This window comes from Columba livia, chromosome 1 (assembly GCF_036013475.1).
Source record: "Columba livia isolate bColLiv1 breed racing homer chromosome 1, bColLiv1.pat.W.v2, whole genome shotgun sequence".
NCBI classification, from domain to species: domain Eukaryota; kingdom Metazoa; phylum Chordata; class Aves; order Columbiformes; family Columbidae; genus Columba; species Columba livia.
In genome coordinates, this window is record NC_088602.1 from 58173494 (window position 1) to 58196001 (window position 22508).

Below are 22508 nucleotides of genomic sequence, written 5' to 3' on the forward strand. Positions count from 1 at the left end.
TATAATAAGGTTCTGCTTTGAAACCAGGAGATCTGTCTTCCTCTAGAAGACCTCCAGGTGAAGTTATTTCACCTCTTATGGATGTCTCTTGTTTTCCCATCTGTGCAACAGCGATTGTATATTTTCAAAGTAGAGAGGAAGCAACACAGGCATAAAAACATTATTTAAAATACAGGCATAATTATTCTTGTGCTTATTTTTCTAATAGGATACCCTTGTATAGATTAAGAAAGTCTGTGCTAAGATAGCATTAATGAGAAAACAGGTTTTGCATTTTAACATACTAAATGCAACAAACTCCCTCTATGGTTTATAGTAACTAATATTTGATGTTTAAAAAACGCTGCTACTAATATCAAAATATATTTCATTTCCTATAATATGCACGACCTAAAACAACACAAGAAGACACTATTTTAATGTACAAATTTCTATGTCAAGAAAAATAATTTCTATTGATATTCTCAGCATTCATCCCAAAAGTAGAATGCTTTCAGTAGTCACATTCAGTAACAGAGCAGTTGTCCTAACTCCTGCAACCAAGTAGCCAAATTACATTTTTTAAAAAATAACACAACTAACAGTAACAAAATAAATGTTGTGAACATATATTGAGACAGATTTTACCAAAATCCTTTGAAAAAAAACCAGAAAGTTAACAAGCAAATAAAATCACATTTAAAATATCACAAGAAAATGAGATTGTGTGTGAATGTGATTTTTCAGTCCTTAGACCTGTGTGCTGAAACCTGTGGAAGACCGTCCCATCATGAAAGGAGAACGTAGATGTGGGAAAATTGGAGGTGACTTGATAAGCTTTCGGAGCACAAAGTTCTCAGCCCTGAATCCCCCCCTTTTTTTATACATTTATAGCTCTTTCAGTTATCTTGCACAAGAAGTAATAATCTGGAAATTTCATTTCTCCATTCACAGTATTTATTTATTTAGTTAGTTTTTTCTCCTGGTCCCATGTAGTCCTGAGTCAACACTCAGCAGGTCATGTATTTTCAGGGTCTCTATGCCATCCCCAGCTGCCTATAAATTGCAAAAAAATCACATTTGTTTCCATCACAGTTTTTCTTTCTGGAAATCAAAGCACTTAAAGAGACAGTTCCCCATGCCGCAAAGCACAGATGAAGTCCTTGTCTGAATCTGCGCTCAATGTCACGCAGTGCACAACCAAGTTCTCCTGAGTTTATGGGATGCACAGTATTTGTATTGCCATGGCTCAAGTTACCACCTGTCAGCAAAGCTGTCTTGATGAGTGCTATTAACTTTCTAAATTATGGAACAGCATTTAAGCTCAAATAAAAAGAAATAATGTGTTTTATCCAACCACAGACTAAAAGCTGTTACTGCAGCAGCTGGGAAATAACTGGTGAACCTGCCCTAAAACAGGTTGCTTTGTGTGAGCAAGTACACTTAGTGCCTATAGGTCACACTCATTTACAGGATGCAAAAATATTCCCTGATGTGTGTGGTGGCCATCTGTATGCACTACTATATCTTCACCATCTATGCACACAGCTGTATTTATTATATACACATGCAGAAATGCATAGAGTCTGTACTGGAGGCATCAAAAGCTAACGATGGGAAACACCTTAACTGCACCTTCTCCTTTGCCATGGGGCTTTTTCTGTCTCTGCTCCAAGGCTTTAAGACATCTGGTGTTTGTGTTACTCTCTTTTCTCCTCCACTGATTTCAAATCACAGAAGGGCTCAAGGAGACTCCAAATGACACCAGAAGGTGGGTGGCACGCTGGAGGGAATGCCTGCTAAAGCCTTGTGCAAGTGTTTGCATGCGAGTCATGTTCCTCGGCTGTTGGAGCAGCAGATGCTCATCAGGAAGTGCCTGCACAGCTCTTCTCATTACCTGCTTCACAGCAAATCCTGTCCCCTGTGTTCCCCACTGAGTTGTACTTCCTTGTAAAGCTCAATTACCATAAACACTACTTCTTAGCCAAGACTCACGTTTTGCTATAAACAAAAGCAGTTTGTCATTCCATGCTCCTCCGTACTAGAGAGGATTGGCTCCCTGTAAATGTTATTTGTGTGTTTTCACAAACAATATCCATTAGGACACTGAAACAAGACTCCTTTAAATCATAGCCCCTGCTCTGAATCAGACCTGGCTCTTTCCTCCCTCATTTCTTTGGTACATAGTGGTGTTTCTGACAGTGCACAGCATATGAAGCTGTAGGTATTTACTATACCAACTCAAAAAAAATGGATGATGTCAACATACTTACTTGGCTACTCCTGGATGCGGACTGATAGACTGGATAAACTGGTGTCATTACTACTTCTCAGTTATGACAAGCACAGTAATAGTCTGCCAATTTTTTGGGGGGGCATATGAGGAAGAGCAAAACCTGAATACCGTATTCTGCCCAAATGTATTGCAGCTAACCTACTCCAGAGGTCTGTGCAGCGTAACAGCTTTGGATAGCTTTGCATTCACACAGTATACTAGGATACAGTTCTACCTGGGATAAACTCTCAGTCAAAAGTCACATATGTTACATTAAAGCGGGGTAATAGATCCCCTGATCTGGAGAGTATTCATGAATGAAAATTAGGCACCTGATGATGACTATGCTGAACTGCAACCACCAATTTCTCTAAGGAAAGAATCACTCAGAAAGAGACTTCTGAAATCGGCACCTTTCCTGGGGCTCAGGTGGAAAGTGAATACTTTTAAGTTATGAGTGACATCTAAAGCCTTGCTTCGGACACCATCTCAGCTGGCTGAAAAGTTGTAAGCATCTATATTTTCTTCAGTAAAGCAGCCGTGACACCTAAAATGCTGTTTTTGCAGCAACCTTGGCCAACTCTATATCTGTACACCTAAGGCTCAACCCAGTAAGAATTCACAGAAAATTACTAATGTGCTAACAGGACCAACTTTAAAAAACAAAAACAACAAAACAGCCACAGCTGACCCTATTCAAATCCATTGCTGAAGGGAAACGCAGTAAAACAGCATTTTAGAAGTGGCGAGGGGACTCCCCTAGGCTACCTGCCTGTCTGTATCTGATCTGAAAGAACACAAATCTGCATCTGGCTGACATGAATCATTTAGATATTCCCTGCAAGAATGACTTTTTGGGGTGTGATTCCAGTACAAATTTTACATTTTGCGTTAGGAAATGAATTAAAAAATTGCAAAAGCACACATAACTTACAAACAAGAACCTGTGCTCAGAATTTCTCTTCCAAGGTCAATGCCCAGATTCAACCTGTAGTCTTATATAAAAGGTGGCTTTCTCCTGTCAAAGCAACATTTGAAAAATAAAGGATGTGCTAGCTGACAATTTCCAAAACCCCAGGAGTGGGTTTTGGCTGTGAACTGCAATCTGATACAGCTTCCTGGGTCCTAGAGAAGTGAAGGGTATATTAAATTGCGCCTTGCTGAGAAGAATTTTCACTTGGATATTTTTGCCAGCTTCCCATCAAGCTTTTGCTTGATGTGAGTCCTGTTTGGAGATGTTTTAATTCTCCTGGTTGCTCTAGCATTAATAAGTATCACAACACGCAGGTTGTGTTTCAGCCTCTTGGAATCAAGAAGTTCTGTCAATCAGGAGTTCTTAGTTTTGGGGTCCTCACCAGGGTTGCCAAAACTCAACGTTGTAGTATTATTATAGCGGAGCCTTAGCTCATTGAGTCATGTAGTGGTGTCAGAATCTACTTTTGTTTAAGAACAAAGCACACACAAAATAAAGAAAAAAAGAGCCATTATCCACTCTCAGACTTCAGAGTGCCTGAATCAAGGAGCTCAGGTTACCTGTGTTGTCAACATGGAGATATAGGGATTGCTGGAAAGCAATTTGGATGACAGCTGAGATGAATTCCCTACCAAGTAACACTTTTCTGTCAATCAGAGGCTGAAATCTGACATGATGAAGCTAAGCCTCCATGCTCCTGTTTTCCTGAAAATAAGACAGGGTCTTATATTAATTTTTGCTCCAAAGATGCTTCCTTTTTTACATGTATAGCTGCCTGGACACTATTTAAATTGACTTTTTTATGAACTGTAACTAGGGCTCATTTTTGTAGTATGGCTTATATTTTGAGCATCCTCAAAAATCCTGAAAAATCATGCTCGAGCTTATTTTTGGGGTAGGTCTTATTTACGGGGAAACAGGGTGATCAGTAATATGGCACAGTAGCAAACAGCTGTAGTTCAAAACCAAAGTACAGCAAACTTCACTGTCCCACAAGCATTGAGTAAATGAAAATATTTTTTAATATCAGTGTAACTTCCAATGGCTGGGTTTTCACAATTTAGCCTGTTCAATTTAGCTTGCTTTAGTGAAGTTGCACATATCCATTTATAGCCATGGTCTTTCACTTAAAATAATCCCCACAAAGCATGGACTTTTCCTGTTAGAGCACTCAGAAAGAAGAAAGAATTATGCCGCTATGGACAAGACACCAACGCTGTGAACCAAAGAGTTACAGGCTGTTTCAAAAAGATGGACCCAGTCTACAATCACAATATCTCTGCAACCATGAACTATCAATTATCAGTCTTGATGTTGCCCATACAGCAGGTGGAGGAAACATAGAGAATTTATAAAAAGGTTAGTAAAACTTGATAACTCATTACACTTTTTGCAAATTTTTGTGTAATTGTAACATATTGGGTCCATCTTTTTGAAACACCCTGCACAAAGTAAAGCCTAACATGACAACACAGCTAGCCATGTAGCTTCTAGATACTGTTTAAATACTGCAGTTTTACACTATAACTCTGTCCAGTATGTCAACCAATGACAAACTGTCAGGTTTGAACAAAAATTAACCTTCCACTTCACACCAGGAGGGACAGCGTAGGTCCACAGCTCCACCACCATCATCAAAACAGGCAGTGACAAGGAAAACTGCTCCTAAAAAATTTGCCTACCTACTCCTGACCCTTAAAGCTTCTATAAATTTGTTTTTTATTCTGAAATATAGGAAAGAAGTGTATTGTTCTAGTTACAGTTCACAGAAGTGGTACAGCTTGCAGTCAGCCTCTTAAATTGTAGCCAACAGCATCTAAGGAGTCAGCGGATTCATGGGCACAAGGGGACTCGTTCATCACACCAGGCAGGAAAAGTGCAGCTGCAGGCTCAACTAGCTGCAGCTTCTCCTTGGTACAAAGCAGAAAACACAACCACAGGACAAACTCAAAGAGATTGCCAGGCAAGGAATGGCCAATCTAATCTAGCACAGTAAAAAAAACCCAAAACCTTATTACTGATCCTTTTCAGAACTCAAGATCAGTTGAAAACCCGAAATTATTTATTTAATTATATTTAGTATTTGTGCTTACAAGTCCAGGTCATGGAACAGAACCTCAGTGCTTTGAAAGTACAGGCCAAGTGGAGTCTGTCTGATGTGAATACCTGTCAATCCAAATAGCGATTGATATAGGGTATAAAAAAAAAAAACAAAACACCCAAGCTATGCTAGTAGCTGGTTATCCAGCATTTTTTGTAGGAATGATGACAAAGGAGTTTTAAAGAGAAAGGACAGCACTAGCTCTGTGGAGGCTCGTGGGAAACTTATACAGAGTGAGAAAAGCAGCAGAATCAGCACAAAGGTATTTTGGTGGTCAAAGGCTAGTGTCACAGGCAACAAAAGAAGTAAGTGACATTTTAACAGTGGATAGAAAGGTTGAGAATGACTCATGAAGAAAGGTCTTAGACTTGACGAGAAGCAGTCCATGCTTAATGAGGAGAGAAATACAGTTAAAATAATGAAGCAGAGAAAAACTTTTTAGCAGACTTCCAAATGGAGATCATGGGGGTGCCACCATATTTCCTGGTGCAGGAGGGGAGGATGCCGGAGTACTCGAGGTGTGAGATGATGAGACCCCAGAAAACAGCTGCAGTGTTCTAGAAGAGCAAAAGGCCACAACATAACATATTTATGGAGCAAGACATGTAAGAGCTGGTGGCTTCACCTACACATGAGAACTGCAAAATACCTAAGTTGATATTCCTCTAACTTGCTGCACATTGAATTAGGCGAGTTAGACTCCCTTCTTACAGTATACCTGTAATGTATATTTGACAAATGCTGGTGTAAAAGAAAACAAGAGTTACTGAAGATTTCTCATCCCTGCCACTATTTTTTTCTCAACTCTTAAGCTGGCCAAAAGGCTACAGTTCAGAATAATCTCGTTCAAGAGTCCCTCTTCAAATGGCAGAAAACCCAGCAACACATCCTTAGGTACTTATGGATTAAAAGATAAATTGATATTACATTCCTCGTAAATTCAGAAAACCTTTAGCTGACCTGGGCCTAAAAGACCCCTAATACAAACACAGTTTTTAAACATAAAAACAAGAACAAGCAATGTTGGCAGGATTTTCTGCATGCAAATCAGCCAAGTAAGATACCAAGGAAAAGGAGGCTTTAGCTGCCATACTGCAAATCTTGCAATGACTTTACTAACAAAGCTTCAAAATAAAAAGCAGGAATAGCTGAACCTGCCAATCCTACAGACACCCCGTGAAAGCAGCAAATGCTCAGAAGTTTGTTCACACACATTCCACAGTCTTCGGACCGAAAATTTTCTGAATAGATTAAAACAGTCAGGGAATACCATTACTTATGGTCTCTGGAATATTCCTAAGCACATGGACTTAAAAAACAAACAAAAAAAATAGACCTTGGGATCATACAGGTAAAAACCAGACATGATTCTTGCCAGAAAGAGAATCACTGAGAGTGCAGTAAGGATGCCAACATGTAAAAGCAAAACTTTTAGCTATAACTGCTGTCCCATTTTTTATTTTTAAAAGACCCAAAGATGTGAATATCATTGCTTCTAAAGGAACAATACACAAGTTTTGACTAAATTTAGGCAAAAGTAAATCTAAATCAATGCTTTTGCAAGTATTAACACTTACTCAACTGGGATTTTAATTAGCAGGGACACGACAGGAAACGTTGATAACGTAGCAATTCTTTTATTCATGTGCATTCATGAGCACCTAAACAGGTCATAAATAAAAGTCACACAGCACACACAAAGATAAACTAACAAAAAATAGCTTGAACAGATTTCTGTGTGTTTAAGATGGTATTGATCACAGCCTGAATTTGGCTTCATTTTCTGCCCAGATTGAAACAGAAAATAAACCAGCTTGGATTACAAAAACTTCCTTGTTTCATAACAGAAAGGTTGCTTTGCTTACAGCTAGCAGCTATGCTCATGTTAGACTATAATTGATTAAAGGCAATAATATTTTGTATGGAAGGCAGAGCAAATGTTCACCACTTCCATAAACTTCCCATTAGCAAGACTAAACAGTGATGTCAGATAAAATCATAGTTTTGGTAATAACTCCATGAATGAGCCCAAATTGCTACTTATAAACACTAGCCAGGAGAAGTCTTAGATATCTCTCTCCTCATACACATAGAAGTTTATATTATATCACAAGCAGTGCTCAGGTATTTATGTTCTTTTGATGGATACCTACAATTCAGAGTCATCAACTCAGTGGGACATGGCTGAAATAGAAAAAATATTCCTTCATATAAGTGTTTCTGATAGATGTTGCTTAAGGTTGTACAGATTCATTCCAAAAGTGCACTCATGTTTTTGAAATTAAGCCCATCATGCGGATCTCAATCATGACTCTCTCATTAGGAGTGAGTTAACGGTGTTTAAATTCAACTGAGGCAGCAGTCTGGAAAAGGTTACTAATTTTTAAAACTGTCTTCATGGCATTTGTGTGCCAAAACTAGAATACTTCAACAAAAGTTCAAGAGAAGACCTGCTAAAAAGTGTTGCCTCACCCAAATAAAAGAAGGAAAATTATTTTTGGAAACATTAGCAATAAGCCAAATTGGTAACTATGGGTTTAGAATGGGCTGCAGCCCATGGACAGCCATCGTATGTTACAGCATATGGTCAAGTATAATATCCTCCTTTATCCCCAGACATATAAAGGAAGGTGAAGTTATTTTTCTGCTTCAGTCCAGCTCTGAACTTTCACAGAAATGTGTATTTTTTGGGTTGAGTACATCCTTGGCTTTAAAGGAAATGCAGCCAAAATCCTCACACCAGTGAAATGAGATATTTTTTCTCCAAGAACACAATCTCTTCCCCACCTAATCCTCAGCACCCAGCTTTCCTTAAGATCTAAATTTGCAGTAAAAAATCTGCTTTCAGTCGTCAGCTTAAACACCAACTATAATTCCATGTTGTATCAACACAGAAAGGCATCTTTTATCTCCTGTACATCATCTGGGAATAAAGAAACCAGTATCAGTAGGAAGGGCATACATCCCAAGGCGTGACTAAGAGAAATTGTGTACATTGCAGGGAATATTTTCTTCTGCTACTGTTATGGGACGTTTTGGAGAAGAATGTGAGTAAACCAGCTTGTCTTTCCTGGTTGGTTCAACTCAGAACAGCCATAATTCATCATCTTGTAGACAGCATCAGGTTCTCAGCTGGAAAAACTCAGTGCCCAGGGAAAAATGGGACAGCATTAAATTAAGTGACTGAAAGGAAGGATTTAACAACAGAACTGTAGAAACAAACCACGATGGTCTGGGGAAGAAATTCTCATCCCATGGCCCATCAATCCACTGTTCTGTCCCTGAATGAATAATGCAGAAGAAATACAGAGTACTCTCAGATACAGACCCAACCTTTCCAAATGACAGTGGAATTTTTAGACAAAATTTTATCCAGACACTTTCAGCCATTACTATAGATAACCTTCTGTAATCTAAATGCCTCTAATAATACAGACTATAATGAAAAGAAACAAATAGTTATTAAAATGACCAAGTAACCCCAAAAAACCCACGGACGCTGACTTTTTCTTACCATACGCCACTCACAAAATTTCTGCTCCTCTGCAATACACTGAAATGTTGGATAAAGAAAACTGAGTCTGGTTTTTTTTTGTCACTGCGTGACTGGTATATTAGCATTAATTAGCTACTATTGTGCAGTGTCAAATGGGATGGTATGTTTTCATAAATTGTTACATGGTATTTGTAGACCTTCTTGAATATGATAGTATGACATATCCATAACTACCTACAAATGCAAAAGTAAACATAAATAGATGGAAATTCAGAGGTGTTTTTTAAGGTATACTTTAGACTCTTTCAGTTCTACATGTTCCTTCCAGAAGATGTGTGAATTTCTGAAAGTTTTAAATGGGTGTCATTTACAAGCTGAGAAGCTAGAAAAAGTTGCAAGAACACTCAACTTATAAGAAGTGGCCTACTTTAGTGTACCCTTTTTTATTTCTCTTTTTCTTTACAGTTGTGAGCTTGTTTTTTTCCATGTAGCCCTCTTTCATGACCTCTCAGTGCATGAATTATACTGCCTAAAGAATCAGCTGTTATACAAAACAGGTGCTGGAATGAATAAAAGTCAATTAGGGTAGGTCAATTATATGAACTTCTTGCTTTTGTCTCGTCATCATCCTTTTGCTGCTTTATGCTGGGTGTTCAAAAGAAGAACATGAGATGCAAGCCCAATGGAACCTCATTTTGAGAAGACTAGTGCAAAGCAGAACCATTCTGTGATGAATGTATTCAGTTCTCTGAGAAAATGCCTTAGTTAAGTCTTCTCTTAGTTTAATGACAGAAATGAGCTGCAGTGGATCACTGAAGGCTGGGAAGCAAAGGGAACAGAGGCCACTCTCAGATACTTGTTACTTAACCCTTGTTATACAGTAAATACATATTTTAGGAAAAAATGATAAATTCTTGGCTGTTTTCACTGTGCATCTTCTTGTCCAGCTTTGTTCTTCAGCTGTGGAAGCACAGCCACAAGTATTCAACAGTTTTTCCCTGTTTCCTTCCAAAACAGCTTTCACATATGAAGGCAAAAGGCCCCAAATCCATTCTCAGTTCTCCTTCCTTCTCTCCTTTTCCAGTGAGAAGGTAGAAAATTATGGAAGCAAAATCTGAAAGATGGCCAAGACCTGACAGGCTGACAGGCTCTTAAATGTTTTGCACTGTTTTCTATTATGCATTTTCATTTGGTGCCAGAGCACTGGAACAGGCTGCACAGAGAAGCTGTGGAGTCTCCTTCTCTGGAGACATTCAAAACCCACCTGGACACATTCCTGTGTGATCTGCTCTGGGTGAACCTGCTTTAGCAGAGGGGTTGGACTACATGATCTCCCCAACCATTCTGTGGTTCTTTCATAGAGACAGATGTCTACAGCATTGTTTAACTTAAACATAAAAGGTCAAGGCACATATGATGGGACACCCAACAGAGTCCTGTCCACCACATAATATCTGTCCAGAAAATGTAACACAAGAACAAAGTTGCTGGGCTGAAATTATTTCAGTCATTAATTAAAAAAAATACTAAATTTCTTGCTAGTATTTTGATATACAAGTTCAGAAAATATTTATACATATATATCTCATGCAAGTAGTAATTTTCACTTACAAGTCCCTTTTCACTTCATATATTTCAGTTAATCTGGTGATCTAAAATTTTTTTTTTTATTATGTAATTTTCACAGTATCTATATAACTGTTACTTCAAATATCCATTATCAGAAGAACCTTAAAGTATGATGATTCACATCCAAACATTCAAAAGCTGAATAGTGAATCGATATCAAAGACAGAAGATAATCCATTCTGTCTCCTTTTTTAACTGAACAATTAATGGGAAATAAAATGTCAGCCACTAAAAGGTATTTTTGGAACGGCATCACACTGTTAACCAGTCAGAAGTGGTGAAAGAAAACAAGTCAGACACTTCTGCGTATATCATTATATGTTAAAAAGGCAGAAACTTAATGTATCTCATTAAATAGGAGATAATTACATGCAATTCCTAACACACACTCAGCAGCAATGCTTGTTTTTGTTACGGATGGGTAACAGCAAGGTCATTATAGATACATCCTGATGTTCAGATAAAATTCTTCTTTTAGCAACCAGCTTATAAAGGTTGATTATGAACAATGTGAATATATAGATATCTGGCAAAACCTATAAATGTATTAAAATCAGAGTGGTAGAAAAGGATTAGGGGTTTTTATTTGCCTCAGTGTTACAATGTGCATTGCAGAACTGAAAAAAAACAAATCAAAACAAAACAAACGTTTGGAGATATTAATAACAACAACAATCTAAGCAAGATTTTTGTCCATAGCTGCCAGTAACTGAGAGATAATCAATGCCACTACTTGCTTGAGGTGTTAAAAATCTGACAGTTTCCCATAAAATCAGTTAGCCTCTTATTCTCAAAATGCTACCTAACTTGTTTGTTACAATATATTCCTATAGCTGTCCTGTGGAAACGAAAATATGAATGTTGCACAGGTAACAGTATATTACTCCTAGAGCAGCTTCAATCTATTCATGAACAGTCCTGATGAATAATGAGATGTACAAATACCCAACTTTTAACCCTTCTAATCTGCACCTGAGGAGTGCAGACTGCAAAAGAAAAAAAATTGTTTTTTTTTTGACATCCACAGTACTCTAATGGGAGGACTAATTTCTCTGTATCCCACTGCTTTCCAGCTGAATTAATTATACCATACCAAATACACAACAGTTTTTGTAAAGAGGCTCAGCTGTGGTGAATATGTTTCCAAGAGAGTGATGAGGTTTTACTCAAGATTATGGTTGCTTTTACTGCTGCTTAGAAGTGAATTTACATCACCCATGTTCCTGAGAAATTCAGGATCTTCCTCTTTGCAGATATTGTATTAAAAATGCATTATCTGTTGACTTGAGTGGCTAATTGCAAATATAAACTGAACTAGAAACCATATATTACTATCGAACTGTGTATAAAAACAATTGGAGACTTAGGATCAGGGTCAAAACTGCAGCCTACTCAAATGAGCTAGTCAATCTGTAACTCACCTTCAGCTGTCAAATGAAACACAATTAATGCACGTATTAAATGCACAATTAATGCACGTTTGATCTTTTGAGGTCCCTTCCAATCCCTAACATTCTGTGATTCTGTGATTAAGGCATTCCCTACTACATCACGTGTAAGAAGTAGAAACAAACTGCTGAACACAAAGAAAGGACTGTTTTAAGGTCTTAGAAACAACTTACTGCTTTATAAAGTAAAAAGCATGGAGATAAAAATATCAGATATTTTGATTTCCAAGTCCATTTGTAACACAACTCTTCATCGGTTCGCTGAAGCTGAGGACAGTTTTTTAGATCTTTCTTTCGCAAGAAATGTGTGCATCAAGCCACCCCTGCACAGACATGCTGAACTGCAAAGGATCACTCGGAAAGGCTGGAAACCGGCTGAACTTCAGCCAGTGCCTGGATAGCCCCAGCTGATGCCTGGAGATGCCTCTGAAGTCACCTTGGTCTCAGTTGTCCTTTCAGAAAGCAACTGCTTTATCTGCAGATTATATGCAATAACTTATCACACAGTCTCTCGCTCTGTAGACCCCACTGGTCCTTGATATCTCACATAACTTTCCTCTTACACCTTCTTTTAACTGCTTGTGGTTTACCTGAAGAGCTCTGGGGTTGTTTCCTATAATAAAACTCCTGTGTTTTCCTTAGCTGTGGTGCTGAGCCTATGCTTAAGACTGTGCCTATGGTGAGATGTTATTTCTTGTAGCCAAAATGTCCTTCTCAACCTTCATGCCCTCCTGGTGGCTCCAGCTCCAGCCAGGGGCTTTTTTCCCAGCAGGGAAATTCAGAAAAGACCATGTGCACACTCCCACTCACACCCTCTCATCCTGCAAACTTAATTCTGAACTTCAGCATTGCATCCAAAGGTAATAGAGACATATCCCTAGATTGTCTACCCATGGAAGAAGTTCACCAAAATTTCTGTACTTGGTTTTCATATGACATCCTGTCATTCCTCCACACTGGTTCTTTCATATCCTTTGTTGTTAATATGTAGTTACATGGCCCTCTTCTCTATGTGCTGGTCTCTCACAGACTTAAAGAAAACCCACCAAAACAAAGCAAAAAAAAACCAGAACATCCAAAACAAAGACCAAAACAGCAGGATCAAAAAAAAGAGCTAGTAAGTTTACTATTTTGAGAGAAGCTTGAAGCAGAAAATCAAACAAACAACTCTCAGCAAGGGCAAGAAAAAGGTGTTCCACCACTACACCATGCCTTAATTCCTCCAGAGTAGAGTTCATTGTAGTTACCTTTTCTAGATATGCAAACTAATTTATTGACTACTGTCACATTGACAAGCACTGGCTATGCTTTTATAAGATTGTGTCTCCTTGCTTACAAGATTGTGGGATTTTTTGTCTTTTTGCATTTGTTGATCAACATTCTGTTTTTCTTGTCCGTTTCCTTCAAGTCTTTTAAGAGCCTTTTGAACTCTATTTTCTCTTTTTTACTCCCACAAGTAATCAAACCATCAGCATATTCGAAGTGTTGCTACAGGCCATATGAACTCCTTTTTTCTCAGAATGTCACATTGATTGCACGTCTGTTTCTGTGCCTGTAAATGCTGAGGAATGTATCCATTTACCTTGACCTTAAACTGACATCAAATAGGGCAAAGAACTGACTCCCTGCTTCATCTTTTGAGCTGTAAACACACAACTCACTTATTCTAAGCTTTATCTGGAATTCCAGTTTCTCCTGCTGTGTCCCAAAGGCATTGTATGACGTGCATTTGTCAAGTGTATCAAAACTGCGTATATGTTTTGCTCTTATTCCTATTGAATTGGTGCACTAAGTTATTAATATAAAGCAAAGATGCTTAGACTTAGACATATACTTAGAATTCAATTCCTGTTCCATTTGTTTTAGCTTCTACCTTTCACATTGGTCTGGAAAGATACACACAGTCCCATGTAAGCCTCTGTGTAAGAGCCTATTTTTCAATGATTTACCCATCACAACTGAATTTGGTCCTCAGGCTTATATAAAGACATAAATAGAGATGAGTGTGTTCTCTTTTTCTCTTTTCCCCAAAAATTCCCAGTACTGCTGCCTTTGTATAGTCATCAGGTGATTTTTTTTTCCTTGCTGCACCTAATTCCTTACAAAACATTATTTTCAACTGTAATCTCATCAAAAGGAAAGATAAAACAAGTAGACTTGAAACAGGCAGCCTAAAAAGGAGACATCAGATGTGCAGGATTTTTTCTTTCTTTCTTTTTTTTTTTGCACCTGTTTAAAGGGGCAGGGGGTGAAAGATAAACACCATGCATATGATTCGCAAATATGTTTTACCATATGGAAGGAAAAATGGACCAGAGAAAAGGGGACTTATTTTTCCTGTTCTACAGTATTTTAAAATTTCTTTCAATAGAGTTGAAATACATCTCTCATTTGCAAGCAAATATGGCAACTCAGGATATCAATCAATACCTAAATAATATTGTACAGGATAATGGGAATGTAGAAATCAGTTCTGTGTATTTGTATTAAAAAAACCCACAACAACAACACAACATTTCTTCCATATGGAACCAGAATACAATAAATATTGTGGTAGATTTTAACTCACAGATTTTGATACACGAGCAAACAAATACAACCTTCTGACTGGGACCGAAGCAGCTGATTTGACTCAAGAAAGGTCAGGGCTGATCTCAGGGGTGCCCAGACCACCCCATCTCTGACTGTGCCCTCTGCCGCTCCAGTGTACCCCTCACAACACAGGGCATCTCTGCAGAAATGCCTGTTTCCCCAGTGGAACAAAGTGGGAAACACGCTTTCTTTGTCTCCAAGGGCCAAGGTAAGGACAGAACACAGAGACATTGTAAAATATGTAAACCCAATGCTTTGTTGAAGAGTAAATGAAGAATGAACAAAGAAAGGGTGCTTCAACTGCAATAAATGGAAGATTTTCCAAGCTATTTTCTGTGTAATGTTGCCTTGCCTTGTTTTCTTTCTTCTTCTTTCTTCTTTCTTTTTTTTTTTTTTTTTTTTTTTTTAAAGATAAATTTGGCTCTGAGTTTTAATTTGTCATCAGCGGTATTTCCTCAGGACTTTGTTCATTCCACTTCCTTTCCTTTACAAAGACTTTAGACAGCTATTGAAAAAAAGCACTGAGTTTCAGGACTGTTACCTATTAATCTGTTCAAATATCAGATTTCTACAATAGGCTGAGTATAGAGATATGGGAGAAAAACAGTAAGGAGACCAAGTCTGCTTATAGAGTGTTGGAGCTACTGTATCTCAAATATCAAAATTGAAATTGCAGAGACATTATAGGAGAAATCAACCAACAGAACATGCAGCTGAGAGTAGTAAACTTATAGCAAGCGGCACAACTGCTTCTTCTGCCTCCTCTGTTTGCCTGTCAGCTCTTTTAAATTGTTTGTACTTTTGAACTAACTAAAAGCAAAGAAACAAGAAAAAAAAAAAACAAAAAACTAAAACATCTAGATATTTTGGGAATGTGAGCAACTTTCTACTACATAATTTACAATATTTTAGTGTAGATATATCACTTGGCTATACCAGGGTTAATTCTTTATACGCTGAAGGTCTCAAACAGCTGGAAACAAAGAAAATTCTTCTATACCCTTGTTAACTAATGATCATCTATCAGACCTACTAGTGCTTAAAACAATATGACAGCAGCAATTGTGTTGGGTAGTTTTGCAAACAATCACACACTCTTGCTATTAAGTAAAGAAATAAATATTTCTTTTAAAATCCACATTTAAATGGAGATCAGTTTGCGGTACAACTTGTGTGGGTTCTTGAAAATGTAACATCTCTTTGGCATTTAAGACCTGGTCATCTTCACTGATACATCACCTTGAGATTCAGTATTTCACCAAACATTCAGAGGTACCAGTGAGAAGCACCATGATATTTGGGAAATCTCAGGGTGTAGAGCAGGTAGCTTGGTTGTGAAGTTACAAATGAGACTGCTCAGAGGAAGAAGAAACCCTCTTCTACAGATTGTGCATAGATGGGATGCTCTGTCAGTGGTTAAAGACGAGTGCTGGTGCTGGGAGCTGCCCCTGCATGTGTGTGGGCAGGTTGGTCACTTCTGTAGCTTCTGGAGAACCATCAGACTGTGACTTGAACTCTCTTGTGGAAAAAAAGCAGCAATTAAAACAATGCTGCTAGAAAAAAAAAAATCAGAGGCGTTGGATATATCTGCCTACACCAGTCACTACTTTCAGAGAATAAACTTGTATGAGATCAATAACCAGAAAACAGGGAGCTACCATGAATTGCGTTCGGAATTTCAGAAGAAAATGGTGTTTACATTGTGCATGATTTACATCAATAGCAAGACTAGTATTTCATAAAAAGACAAATAGAAAACATTTTTTTTAATTTTAATTTCTGTTAAGCTTTATATCTTCAAAGGTCTGTACTAGTAATTCCACCCACCCTTGTCATCAAACGGGTTTGAAAAAAAGGCTTTGGAATATGTTATAGCTAGGAAAACCTGGAAAATTGAGATTACAACCTGTGTTCTCAAAGGTGGCCTCTGATTTTGAGATTATTGTTTTAGCAGTGATAACTGGAGCTCAGACATTCAGCTGCACTGTGCGGGGCAGCCCCTACCCTGCTCTCAGCAGCCTCAGCTCATAAACAATCTTCCCTAAACTCAAAAAATCAGTCAATTTTTCAAGTTAGCTAAAATGCCCTGTTTGCCAATTTTATGCCTCCTCAGGAAGCTCCAGGAGAGGGCAGGGGCTGTTTCATCACAGGTTATCACTGTTATCCCCATGCTGTCCTGTCTGTATCTGCTGCAAAACACTCAATGCAAAGTTAGGTATTTTGCTGTCTAACTTAAACCAGATCACACTTAAACACATATGAAGATCAAATGCAGGGATTTTGTGGTTGCAGACCTAATTAGTGTGGAGAGAAAATTATTTTCTTCTGGTGTTTCGGGAGTGTAACTCTTTAAGAGAAAGGGAATCCAGTAAACGAGTTTGGAGGACAAAATTTGCAAGCAGGAGAATATGTGGAGAAGTAGAAAACAGGAAAAAAATGGTTAGCACTCACTCTGAGAAGACCTAGACAAATAGAAGGAGTGGACATGGGGCAAAATTGTCTGATGAGACTAGGGGAATTCAGAGAAAAAAACAGTACAAGTATTCAGGGAGCTCAGTCATATGAATTGAAAGGAAAGTTCATACAGACTGGGACACTGTGGATAAAAAAATGGGTCCAGAAATATTATTTGTATAAACAATATTTCCCCCAAGGCTTAATATTTGGACCAGTACTGTTTAATATCTTCATCAAAGACATAGTGGGATCCAGTGCACCCTCAGCAAATTTGCAGATTACACCAAGCTGAGTGGTTCTGTTGACATGCCTGAGCGATGTGATGCCATCCAGAGGGAGCTGGGCAAGCTTGAGAAGTGGGTCCATGCAGACCTCATGAGGTTCAACAAAGCCAAGTGCAAGGTCCTGCACAGGGGTCAGGGCAACCCCTCAGGTCAATACAGATTGGAGACGGGATTGAGAGCAGCTCTGCAGAAAAGGACTTGGCAGTACTGGTGGATGAAAGACTGGGCATGAGCTGGCAATGTGCACTTGCAGCCCAGAAGGCCAATCGTATCCTGGGCTACATCAAAAGCAGCATGGTCAGCAGGTTGAAGGAGGTGACTCTGCCCCTCTTCTCCACTCTGGTGAGACCTCACCCGGAGTCCTGTGTCCAGCTCTGGAGCTGTCAGCACAGGAAAGACATGGACCTGTTGGAGAGGGCCCAAAGGAGGCCACCAAGATGATCAGAGGGGCTGGAACAGCTCTGCTGTGAGGACAGGCTGAGAGAGTTGGGGTTGTTCAGCCTGGAGAAAAGAAGGCTCCAGGGAGACCTTATTGCGGCCTTTTGGTATTTAAAAGGGGCCTTTAAGAAAGATGGGGACAGACTTTTTATCAGGGCCTGTTGAGAAAGGATAAGGGGTAGTCATTTGAAACCGAAGGACGGGAGATTCAGGCTAGACATGAGCAAGACATTTTTTATGATGAGTGTGTTGAAACACTGGCACAGGTTGCCCAGAGGTGTAGATGCCCCATCCCAGACCAGGCTGGACAGGGCTCTGAGCAACTTCATCTAGTTGCAGATGTCCCTGCTCATTGCAGGGGGTTGAACTAGATGACCTTTGGAGGTCCCTTCCAATGCAAACTATTACAAGATTCTATGAAAGCTCTCTCCATCTATAACCAGTGAAATGCTAGGGTTTCTTTCCAGAGCTACTTGTAAATTTTTGTCACTGCAGAATGGCATTTTTCCTTATTAAAAAAGTTCTTGGGATCAGTGGGCCTGAGGGCATCCTGCTTCTTAAGTCTGGACCTGCTGCAACCCTGCCTCATTTCTTCAGCAGGAGAGGAACGTTTTAGCTGCTGAATCTTCCTGCCATGCCTCCCTTTTTAAAAATGTCACTCTGCCTGTGTGCTCTAGGTGATGCCAGTAGAAACACTGAGCCCACAAATATTGCCCAGGATAATATAAATCTCCCTGCTTTGCCAGCTGTCTTCTCAAACTGTGGACCTTCAGACCCATGCAGGACACGTAGCTAAGTCTGGAAAGTGACAGGGTCTGTTCACAGGGCAGCTAAATTAGCAGAGAAGTTTTGCAGCCTGTGACTATAAAAGTAAGCAGAGTTCTGTAAAAAACACATTGAAGTGAGCAGCATATTTGCTCACGATGATATTCAGAGGAGTGTCATCCGCCTCCAGCCTCAGCCAATCGATTTGTGTCAGCAAAGCTAATATTTTAGAAACTGAAATTAAGTAAAGAGAGCTATACTCACAAAGAAAGTGGAGGAAAAAAACCCTCAGTTTTGTTTTTCTAACCTATCAGTGCCTCCAGATCAGTACTGCAGGTATTTAATTATTTGCTTTTACCAATAATAACAAAGAGGTGCAATATTTGAGAAAAAAATTATCCCTTCTCTACCCACACAGTCTGTCTCTTGCCTGGCACTTGTCAGGCTCAACACCCACAGTCTGCATACCTTTTACCGATGAGTTATTTGGGGCCTCAGCTTGTGTATCTAATAAACATAAGACTAATGCAAACCTAATTTACAGTGGGTTACAAAGTAGAGGTAAAATTTTGAAATACTACACTGCTTGGAAAACTGATATAAAAATACCTGGGGTTCTCATTGAAGGAGAAGCATTAGTGTTTTGATCACTCTATGTGTCTAATAAAGGCTTTTAAAACTGAAGATGAGTAATTTTCTTTGGTTAAACTCTAAATTTCACATCCAGATTAAGGGGTGAACAACACAGCTTCCCCCAGCCAGAGATTTCACCAATGAGTGAATACTTGATGTGGCTCTCAGGGTGTTCACATCAGCACAACTCCATGCCCACCATCCCCGAAAGCAATTGCCACCATGTAGGCTGAGCCACCTCCTTGGCTTTCATCAACCTTTGCGGGGAATCAGTAAGAGGGAGCGAGGCAGGAAAAAGCAAACACCATGTCCAAATGCAGGGGGATTTCTTTACGTAAGATAAAGAAAGAAAATAAGAAAGTGAAGACAAATAGGTAGTGAAAATATAAACTTTGCCTGATTCACTCTACACCCGATTCCCTGGACTTTTTAAGGGGCCCCAGACCATGGACATCGAAGGCCCTTCAGACAGTTAAATCCCTGAGTTCAAACATAAACAAGTCACACTGTGAAGGCCACTGCAGGGATGTCATTACAGATAATTTCTCTGGCCCCTGCTGGGGATGCAGGTGTCTGGCACAGGGGAAGCGGGGCTGGTGCTGTGGTGGGTAGCCCTTTCTTTCCCTGGTACCCACCCAGGGGATGCATAGACAGACCCCAGGTTTTGGGTGGTGCACACCCAGACCCTGTTTTTGTGGTCTGCTTGGAAGTTGCCACAGCGTGTAGCAGGGTTAAGTCATGACCGTGGCCTCCCAAACATCTGCTTTTTTATTTTTGCAGGGAAGCCCCTCAGCCTCGGCGGGGACTGAGGGAAGCTGGTCCTGGCTGGGCTATGGCTCAATTTATGAATGTAAAAATAGACTGTCTTTACCAAAACTCTGGGGATATGCAGGCTTTCATTATCTTGGCCATTTCTTTATTATGCTTTTATTAGATTTCGCTCTGAAAATCATGTCCCTGAGCAACTGAATTTTTACATCTTTTTAATTTATGGGGAATATTTTTGCTCATATATCACTCCTTGTTTATATCTCAGGGTAAAGACCTTGTGTAGGTATTGCCACAGCTAAAAGTAAGTAAATTGTTGTTTATATTTTATGAAACATATTTTTCTTTACTGGTAATTCACTACTTCTGAGTAGTAGGAATGGGGAAATTATTCTTTAATGATATTCTGGTTTATGTACTTTTAAATGAAAAGCCAAACATGTTGCAAAAATTACAATATTAGCATAATCTTCTCTATTTTAATGTCATGAACATTTTTCTGACTTGCTGAAACCTCTACCAGGAGTCAGTCCTCAGGGCCAATGAGCAGATTTGCAAATAGACAGAGGATATTTCAAAGCTGAGTGAAAGTATCCTTGAATAATTTATAATCATCAATGTTTTATTTGTCTAAATATAATATTTATGACTCTCATTTGTGAAATTACTTAATGAAACATAAAATACTATGAGCTATAATTTATTTTCTTAAAACAAAAATCAGAAGCATTCAATTACTGATATGGATAATCTCATCTGAATTAAATGTCTGTTGTTGGGCACTCACTAATTATTTCTAAGGCTCAGAAGCTGCAGATATATTACTTACAGAACAACTGTTCTTCGTGAAGAATAGAGAGGCCCTACTGCACTCAGAAGAGTGCTTGATATATTTATTTTACATGGAATAAAACATCAGTCTTAAAAACTCTCCGCTGTCTTGGATAACAAAGCCCTAACCTGCAAACACTTATAAATATTAATAACCTTGATGAGTATACCTGGCATTAGGAGGACACTCATATATTTAAACTAAAACATATAAATAACTGCATTTAATAACATAATTCTTTGAAGACAGATACCCTGTGAAGTATTCCAGGTATTTATCAACAAAAATTCCTATAAACACATAAGGAGATGACCTCATCTCTACCTGCCACTAATAAAATCAGAGTTGAAAACTGACAAAACATATATATTTTTAATAGAGAGATTTGAAACTTAATCTAAACCAAAGCGTCTGGATTGGGTTACATTGGTCTCCTATGCTTTCTAGCTGAGACATTTATTCCAAAGTGATAACTGCTTTCACAAAACACTGCTCTGCATGACTAAGTTTGCTGCACATGATCTGAGTGACACTGAAGGGAAATAGGTCAGCTGTGCTGTTAAAATAACATAAAGCAACTGTTCTAAAACCAGAACACAAATAATAAAGATTTTAAAAGGTCTTGGATTGTTCTACAGTTTTAAAAGTCTCTTCCTATTGTTGCATTACATTTTATTCTGTGTTTCTGTTTTCTTCATACTACGAGTTGATAACAAGTTTTTTCTCGTGCAAAGCTAGATCCCCATTTCCTCAGTGGCAAGAATTCTCACTTTTGATTTTTTACACAACAAGCGTTATTATCTGATTGAATAGGTCAATACGTTTAAATGACTGTTCTGGCAAAGTAAAGAGCACATTTTGCGTACTAAAAGTTACATGTCTCCTCAAATACAATCCCTTGCTAAAACATTTCCTTCTGCTGCCTCTCCCTTCTCTACACATTGTTGATACCAGCTTCAGCATCACTGCTCTGACTTTCTGAGCTCCTCTGAAATCTGAACTAGACAAGAGTCTTCCTCCAGTGATACTGATGTGCTTTGCTTCTTGTGCATCTTCCTTACAAACCCACCAAGAGATATTTTTGGGTTAGGACACAGTTTATTATTATACAAATCTAAATGTATGAGATACTGAATGAGACCAAAACTACAGGATACCAGGCATCAACCTTAAGAAATCATTTACCAGCTGATTTACCAGCCCTTGTTGAAAGATAATATGAAACTCCTGAAGTGGAACAGGTAGTAACTAACCCACCCAACCCACAAAACTTTTTGTTGTTGCAAGCAATTACTGGAGAATTTCAACTCTACTGTAATGAAAAGTTTTAGTTTCCACAGCTGTTAAAAAGACTCTGAAAAGGCAGATACATAATACCTGGAAGGCAAGAGAAAATTAAATTAAACTTGATATTTTTTTATTTGTTTTCAGATCTTGTATTTTTTAAATCAATGGTTTCCAGTGACTTCAGAGGAATAGTGCAATATTGTACCAGCAACAAAGTGGTTATGCATTAACAACTTACTAAGGCATTTCCAACTCAGGCCATATTTAAATGAGCTTTTATCCAATGATAATTATTGTACTGCAAACTCAGGCTCTTTAAATTCTAAGCATTCCCATTAAAAATGTGAAATTTGCTCACATTAAGTAAGCATCCCCTCTTAATTGAGTTAACAAGAAAAAAAAAAAAAAGGAAAATCTAGAAAGACCATCAAGCAAAAACTAAAAATCACAGAGATCCAATTTACTAAAAAAAGTAACAATGCTCAGTGAAACCAATGTCAAACAATACTAAAGTTAACCAAGACACTGAAAATTACTTGTTTTAGTGGAAA

General features: G+C 38.6%; 1 protein-coding gene across 7 annotated transcripts in view; it reads right to left on the reverse strand.

The window, feature by feature from the left end:
* Nucleotides 1-22508, reverse strand: part of FGF14 (fibroblast growth factor 14) — a 417171-nt gene that overhangs the window by 10874 nt on the left and 383789 nt on the right. The gene's annotated exons all lie outside the window — the stretch shown is intronic.